Raw genomic sequence first — 8,755 nt, 5'->3', positions numbered from 1 at the left:
TTAAAGGATGAAATTTCGAAGCCATTTCTGATTAAGGAAAGTTATACAAACATTGAACAACTATTTTTTATTATCCCGTATCGCCTTAAACAACAAGAAAGCTGAGAGTAGCGAATCAAACCTTTTAAATCAGTCCATGCAAAAAGAAAGAAAAAAATCAAATTATTCATTCAAATTTTGGTTGGCATATTAATGGATAACAATGCGTCCTGTGACAATTAGAGTAAAACCATCTCTGGTTCCCCGGCACAACCAGTCAAAAAGTAGAAACAACAACCAGTTGAATTTGTGATCTTTTATTCTCCCGTAGAAAGATCATTCTGTTTCATAACCCATATAATGTTACTGTTTCCAAAATGTTTAGACACTAAGCCATCCTAAAAATTCTTTTGTCTACATACCTGCATTTATATCAATTTATCGTTAAAAATTTAAAGTGACCAGACATGACTCGTTTCGTGGGTCAATCCCACGTTTGGCAAAATGACTTGCCTCAAAAAAATGTCCTGGTTCATCTAAAGAGTTTCGCACTCGTTTCAATGTCTCGCGTTTTAATAAAACTGTCCTTCTGTAAAGAACTGAACTAGCCGGCGGTTTCCAGTTGAAAACCATGTTAGCAGAAAAAAAAGTGAATATTGTAAAGTTTGAGTTTGGGTATTGACCTTTTTCTTTGAATAAAATCATTTTGAAATGATTTCAACATTTTTAATTGATTCCCAGCGATGAAGTTTTGGTCAAAGCCACTTTCAAAACTCTCTACTCTAGGTACTTTCAAAACAATACTAATAAAAAGTTCAAAGAGAGAAAACCTGCCTATCACTAGTGAAATAAAAGCAATGCAAAAGAAAATGAAAATAAATGAACTCAATTTGCGTACAAATTAGTTAAACACATCAAAGCAAACATTTCTGGTCGGGAAGCTGAATTATAGCTCACATTCCCTTCGTAAATTACGTTTTGTTTAACAATTCAACTATCATCTTCACCAGAAGCGATCCGTGACTTTTAAGCCTACCTGTTAAACTACAGATTTGTTGAGTCATAATATGGTGAATAAATCACAGCTACTATCTGGTATCGAAAAAATGTAATTAAAAACGTATCATGCATGAAAAATCATACGCCTATGGACGATTAGTCGCTGATCTTTAGTGTTTTTTTATGTCAACCGGCTTTACAGCTTGCATGTAAACTTGATACACATCCTTCTGCTTCTGTTGATTAATAACCCTGTGTAGAAGCTTCTTCATCGAACGCAACGGTTTGGAACAGACGTCTGTACTCAACATGCAGCCTGCAGATGAAGTTCTCCAGCCTGTAGCAATCCATTTTTCTTCAATCCGCGAAGTATCCAATATGAACATTATATTTAATCTCTTCGAAGGTAAAATCCTGCAATTCCTCGCCAAACTTCTCACTCGGAGCTAAGACAAAACTGTTCACCTGTCCGGATAGGTCCGCTGTGACAAAAACTATGCAGTTTAACTGTGAAAATTTCGCAAACGTATCAATGTTGGCGATGTTTCTTAAATGCCGTCTACGTGAAGCGGAACGGTAGACCAGTAGTACTTAGTATCCTAATATTTTTCATCCGTCGGAGGTCGTTATTTAGGTGATCATTCTGAATTATACACTCTGTTCTCTAAACTCAATCCAAAACGCAAATATTTGTAGCAAGAAAATAATACGATTTGTTCACGAACGATTGCCAGATTGATTTGACGTTTCGTGTTTTTTGATTTGCATTTTGCCAGGGACAGGCTTGCCAGATCTACGGATTTGTCTCACTTCTACGGAAATCCCGCATAACGAATAACAATAAATGGATGATAGTTCGTATGGTTTAACGATAAATCATACAGTCTTGACTATATCCTGAACAAGTAGTTAGGCACATTTCTGGTTATTACTTATGCGGGATACAGATTTACCCAAGAAGTGAATTAAAATCTGTTGAGCTATCAATATATCGTGCATACGCTAAAATAAAGTGAAATAGAAAGTTTTTCTTTCGTAAATGAAACTATTTCGAATGTTTTTTTTTTCATTAAGATTTTCATTTACATTAGTAAGAATAAGAATAAAATATCAAAAACTAACAACTGTCCTTGTTAATGTCCGTGAGGAACGCCAACACATTTGAGTCAATTCGTTCATCATCATAATGAAGGTTGTAAAAATAAATTTGAATAAATTTCAAGACTGAATCACATTCTGATGCATATTAGAGGTAAAAAACTGCGTAAAATTTGAAAAGCATATCCACTGCGGCAATAATGCTTGTACACTTGAATTTTAGGTTGTCTAAAATAACTAAAAAACTATCTATGGTATTAAAATTAAGTCCTGCAGCAATGATATACGGTTGAATAGTACTACCCCTTGCTTTAGCGACCATTCGGCGTTCAGCCACCGTTTCTGCAACTTTAGCTTCGCTCTGTAATTTAAAAAGTTCAGAGTTAATGACGTTATTCAGTATATATATTTTGATAGCACTCACTTCGATGTAAGTTACGAAACTATTTCGAAAGTCGCGCAATGTAGATTTGATTCTTTTTTGTCCTTTAGAAATGAAAAATTGACGCAATATCAATGGCAGTGAATAAAACGCTAGGAAACATTCGGTATCTAAATCAAAAGTTCAATTAGAAGATATCAATGATTGAAGAACTCTCAAATTTGTACCCAAGCTGCAGGTGCTTGCTAGAACCTCGGTCACAGTTCCCATCACCTCTTTGTCCTCATTCAAGAATGGATGATATTTCGAATACAAGCTCTTAATGCGTTTTACAAATTTCGGAACAAGTTCATAAAAGTTTTTCGCATCGGGGTGTATACGTTTAAAGTCAAAATCAATCTGAAAATGGAAACGATTGTAACTGTGTGTTTTCTGCGCAATATATATATTTACACGGATTTATTGCACAAACAACTTACCAAGGACAAGATGTCCTCATGCTGGCTGATTATCTCCCAGTCTCCAAATTCCAATTCCCCAATTAATGCTTCATGCCGTCGAAGAGCATAGCTTGTGACCCAGGCATTATAAATTTCTTCGCTACGATTTATGCCGAAATCCTTGAGCAACAATTTAGCGGCTGAAAAATTTCTTATAACCGACCCATTTGTATCATAAATTTTAATTCTACTTACCAAGGCAAGCATTCTGATCGTTTCTTCCAAAAGCACCCATTCGTCAACTGGGGGCTGGTCGTTAGTATCTAATTCCGTTTTACTTCTGGGAAATCGTTTATCGGTTCTTTGTAAATATCGGTACCGACTATGAAGCAATCCACTGGCACCTTTCTTTTTTGTACAAGGGACGTACAAAGTTCTCAAGTCTTCTTTAGGCAGTTCTCTTTGTATTATTGCAGCCATTTCGGTGAATATTTCGCACGAAATGTGGCCTTTGCCAAAGCGAAAAAAATGCTCGACCATTGCTTCTTTTATCAGTCTTCTGCAGCTGGCAGTGTACGCTTTGTTTTCATCTTTGCGGTATATTTCCAAAAATTTCTGGCCAGCCTCGTACCGCTCGCAAATTTCAACGAGCGTCTGCAACAAAATATTTTCAGTTATATATAATTACCATCATCATATGACATAAATGAGTGTAAAACCTTTTATAAAAAAATATGAAAAATGCTGAATTTTCAAAATTTAGCTTGGCTTAACATTGCATGAAACATAAATAGTGATAATTATGATGGACTTACCTCTCGGGGATTTCTCCAAATCGGCCTGCGTAGCCTTATCCGCTGTTCGTTTTTTCAAAACATTGCAGAAGTCTCTTCTGTCCCTCAGGATCTGGAGTAGAATAATCAATTCGTTTTTATTTTCAGCCAAATAGTTAAAGTCGTCCATTGTAATAGCTGCAGCGTCGAAAACAGCAATAAGGTGGTTTAATTTATGAAGGCACAAGAAATTTTTCGTTTTCTCGTCAGCCATTTTTCACTTGCAATTAATAGAAATACTCAGAGGGAGAGATAAACGGAGAGGAAAAAACTGAATATGCCAGCTGGGTTTCATAAGTTGAAGGTGCCAGATCCCTTGACAAAGTTCAATGTTGACAGACTTTTTCGTTCGACTGGTGATGAAAACACAGAGGAAAAATAAACTGTATCGCAAAATGTTGTAAAAATCGAGAATGAGTTGAATTGAATTTGTATTTTTATTTTATACATGAAAACCGAAAAATTCCGTATGAAATCTGAAAAAATCTATCTATAATTCGGAAATTTGGCGCTCGCGATGGCAAAAATCTGCAAAACTGTTGATTACAAATCGTTGTGAACGGAATTTCGTTTCGTTATATTTTGCGTACCATTTATTTTCCAAATGACCGAATCCATCGAGTTGAATCGATTGCGTATATAAATTATATGTATATAAATCCATTGAGTTCAAAAGTTGTTGTTTGCTGCTTGCACTGCTCTACTGCATTCCACTGGGAAGTAGTCACTAATACACTCGACGTGAAGAATAAATGCTGCGTGTATGATACATATTCTGGTTTCGATCTCTGTCAGTGTATTCATTACACAACTGTTGCGTTATACATTTTACACATTTTTTGTGAAAAGCCAGAGCAGTGAATGTGTGTTTTGGGAGGACACATTGGTTGATTATAGCTGGAACTTTTGCGTGTAGAGAACAAATTACTCTGTTTATGTCATCATTTTTTTAAACATTTTTTCATAGTAAAGTGATTCAATCATGCGTTGGGTGTATTTTCTGCTTAGCAGTCTCAAAGAAATAGAGCAACTAATTGGGTTGGGGAATTTTGTCAATAGATGGCAACACTCAAACATATCTTGTGTTATGCTTATCGCGTCGGGTCATATTATAGGGCTATTTAGAGACGACAACCTGTGCTACAAGTGACGTTTTGACAGTATTGTGATCGTACGTTTCTGTCTCAAGTTATAGCGCGCCAAAAATGGAGTCCACCAAGCAAGAAATTCGACATGTTTGACGTTTTTACTACCTGAGAGGTAAAAATGCAACGAAGGCGGCCAAAAAAGTTTGTGAATTTCATGGGCCCGATATTGTAACGATTCGCACAGCACAGCGTTGGTTTGATCGATTTCGCCCTGGTAAAGTAGCTGTCGAAGATACACCCAGTACCAGTACCAGGCCAATCGTCATAGAAACCGATAAAATCGTGGAAATCATCCAAGTAGATGATGAAAAGTGGATCACGTACGACAACCTCAAGCGAAAAAAATCGTGGTCGAAGTGAACCGGCCCAAACCTTCGCCAAGCCCGGATTGACGGCCAGGAAGGTTTTGCTGTGTTTGGTGGGATTGGAAAGGAATCATCCACTATGAGCTGCTCAACTATGGCCAGACCCTCAATTCGGTTCTCAATTTTAAGTATGTTAAATAAAGCGTTAGCTTTCGATCAGAAATACGACATTCCTTTTTCCCCAACCAATATATTATCCGACGTTTCGTCACTGATCAGTGACATCTTCAAGGGAAAACTGTGAGTATTTATTACCGGTTAGCGGCTTTGATATTAAATATTAAATTGGTTGAAACAATAGGTATGGTCGAACTGGTTGTCTATGGCTATTAAATCTGTGATTTACATATATCTTGTTTGTTACTTGTCAAGATAACTTTTTAACCGTTACTGTGAATTTTAGTGCCCTTGGCCACAGGTATGCATTAGAGCTCAGACTGAAACAAAGCAAGATTATAGCTTATAGCTGCTATAGCTATAGCTGCAAGTTAGCTCGGAAGTGCGTTAAGTCTTCAGAGGCTTAAATGAATGAGCATTCATTTGTTGTTTTTAATCAGCCGTTTTGTATCAGAGCTGAAATATTACCCGCGACCCTTTACCGGTAAACAATGAAACAATTATAAAGCCAACTTATGTAATATTAGTTTATCAGTACAGACTTACTGTGTTCACTCACAGAAAACCGTTAATCAATATTTTTCAATAAGCAAATTGTATTAACACATCATGATCAATAGAAGTTTTTTTCGCTCACGGACAAAATACCATGAATTTTGACAGATAGCATTTTCATATTCATTGCCCATAATGTAAGCAATCTCACACAGATATTGTGTTCCAGTATGCCTTATACATATGTTAAAATGCAGATGACTTTATAAGCAATGCTCACACCTATTATTTTTTCAACCACTGTATTTATGGGGGTACCTCAAGCTTTTCAATGATGAGTATTAGAGTTTTTTTGGATTTGTTTCTTCTACCAAAAACACCGTGCAAGTATGAAGGCCCGTTGATGAATAGTACTCCTCGTGTGATTTTTTGGCGTTGCTTGAAGCCTGCTTTGTTGATGCGTTTATGTTCGCCGTATCAATCGTACTCTGTTTACCCGTATTTTTTGGTACGTGTTTCGAAAACCTTGACAGCGGGGTATGCTTTTTTTCACTTTCTTTGTATGTACTGTTTGGTTACGAAGGTGATACATATTTCTGTGTTGGCTATCATAATGAAATGCATTTATAGAGAACCAAAATACGGCAAACAGACAAGAATTATTCAACGAGTCGTACAAGTCTTATTCTGTGATAAGAATGCTGTTATTGATGGCTAATATTTTCACATATCGGCAATAAGCGTTTGCATGCCAAACGACTTATGGTCGAATGCCGACTATTTTTGGTTTGAATGAACTTTTGAACACGTATTTGGCTTAGAATAGTTGTTCTCCACCAACAAACAAAGATTTAATGCAATATTAAGCAGAGCAAGACCTTTATGCTACATTCCGATTCGGAACTCGCCCTTCTATTTGTTATACACAAACATCGCAGCCAACTATTCAGTGTACAGGACAATTGAGTTGTTTAGCCGTACCAGGTTTTATGAATCATTGGAAAGAGTGTTATTTAGCAGAACGTAATTTAAAAAAAATATATCGTTGTCCGAACGAATTAAAACTGATCGAAATCTCCTGGAAATGATAGTTTACCCATGTATCAACTGCATGGGCGCCGGCTTCATAGAATTATTGGGGGGTGGACAAAACAACTCGAAAAAATTTGATTTATCTGATTCTAGAAATACATTGTTAAGATTTTTGCTTGCGATACGTCTTGACGTTAAGTGATTGTAATGGCAGTTTTGAAGTAACCACCCCAAGTAACAAAACAGGTTATATCCAAGTTTTTCAATGCTAGATACAACCGAAACATGAAACCTTCAATGCCGACCACGCGGCTATAATAACCTATTAACAGCAGCTATATACATGTGTTATGGCTAATTGGTCCAGGTTTATTGCAGTTATAAAAACTTCTAACTAAGCTGAGATATATTCTCTGAGATATAAGTTTAATGTTAGCCACAATTATAGTCTGCAGGTTTTGATCAATAACTAACGACAATTTCAATGACGAGAACGAAAACTCTGATTAACTAGCTGCCTTACAAATATAAAAAATACCGTTCAACACAAAAAAATCTTTGAATAATGTCAATCCACAAAAATCAACCAAAATTGCAGCCATTCTGGCGTTACTTCGGCTGCTGTAGAAAATCCCCTGCAAAACAGATGCAAACTGCTTAGAATAGGTTCGGGGTTATTGGAATAGTGACCCTCGATTGAGAACTTCAATTGATTTTTGTTAAAGTTTGCTAAATCAGTTTTTCAATCTGAAAACAAATGCAGACTGAGAAAAAGATAGTTGTCAAGTTGATATACTTCCGTTTGTACTTCACTTTACACATGTCGAGTATTTCGTCTCAATACACCGGGCGGCTCCTTAAGCTGCTTAAAATAGGTTCCCTACCCTAATTCGAGTCTCGGCTCGGGAGAGACTGTTTGTGTCAGTAGGATCGTAGCGCTAGCCCCGCAATTGTCAATAAACAGAAGGTCAAATTCCGAATCGGAATGTAGCACCAAGGCTTTGCTTTACCCTAATCTGTGGCGTTTGCCGGGTCAGCTAGTAACTAATAAAAGGGATTTAGTCTGCACAGTTTTTCGAACAGCTTTCCCTTTGACGGCAAAGAAATTCAAGCTATCATTCAAGCTGCAGAGCGTTTCAAAGTAATGTACTTTTTTAAAAAAATAAGGCAAAAAACGTTAGTATGCCAAGCTGTAAAAAGTTATAAAAAATCAGATTTCATGATATTACGCCCAAATTTTGGATTTAAGGAAATAAATATTGTAAAACAGCTGGCGAAAAAAAAATTAGGCTGAAGGCCAGTGATTCCCCACTGTGCGACGCTCTTTCCCCCTGCCAAGTATCGCCAATTATAATTCCCTGTAACCTACAATTACGTTTTCCTGTTCTAATATAAGAAGAACTTATTTTGACAAAAAGGTCAAAAGTTTAACAAGTTTTTGAAATCTTAAAGTATTGAGCCTTTCAAAAATATTTAAATTTCTAACAGTCTCAAAGTCTTTTTTATTATCTTTAATTATCTTATCAATTTTAAATGTTTGAAACGTAAAAAGGCAATGAGAATTTTAAAAGACTCAATTAGTAATTAGAATAAAATGGAATTTGAAATACTAACAGTTTTAAGAGTTTTGAAACTTTGTAAGGTTTTACAAGTTTTAAAAGTTTTTGAATTTACTAAATCCTTGAATTCTTGAATTTTTTAAATGTCATGAAAATCATATAAGTAACAAAAGTTATTGAAAATCATAAATGTAATGAATGTCAGAAAAGTCCTAATAACATTTTTGAAAATCTTGATAGCCCTAGGAGTCTTGAAAGTCTTTGCAGTCTTAAAAGTCCTCATAGTCTTAACTTGTTGAATAAATGAG

This window comes from Wyeomyia smithii, chromosome 2, assembly GCF_029784165.1.
Source record: "Wyeomyia smithii strain HCP4-BCI-WySm-NY-G18 chromosome 2, ASM2978416v1, whole genome shotgun sequence".
NCBI classification, from domain to species: domain Eukaryota; kingdom Metazoa; phylum Arthropoda; class Insecta; order Diptera; family Culicidae; genus Wyeomyia; species Wyeomyia smithii.
This window is presented reverse-complemented; position numbering follows the sequence as displayed.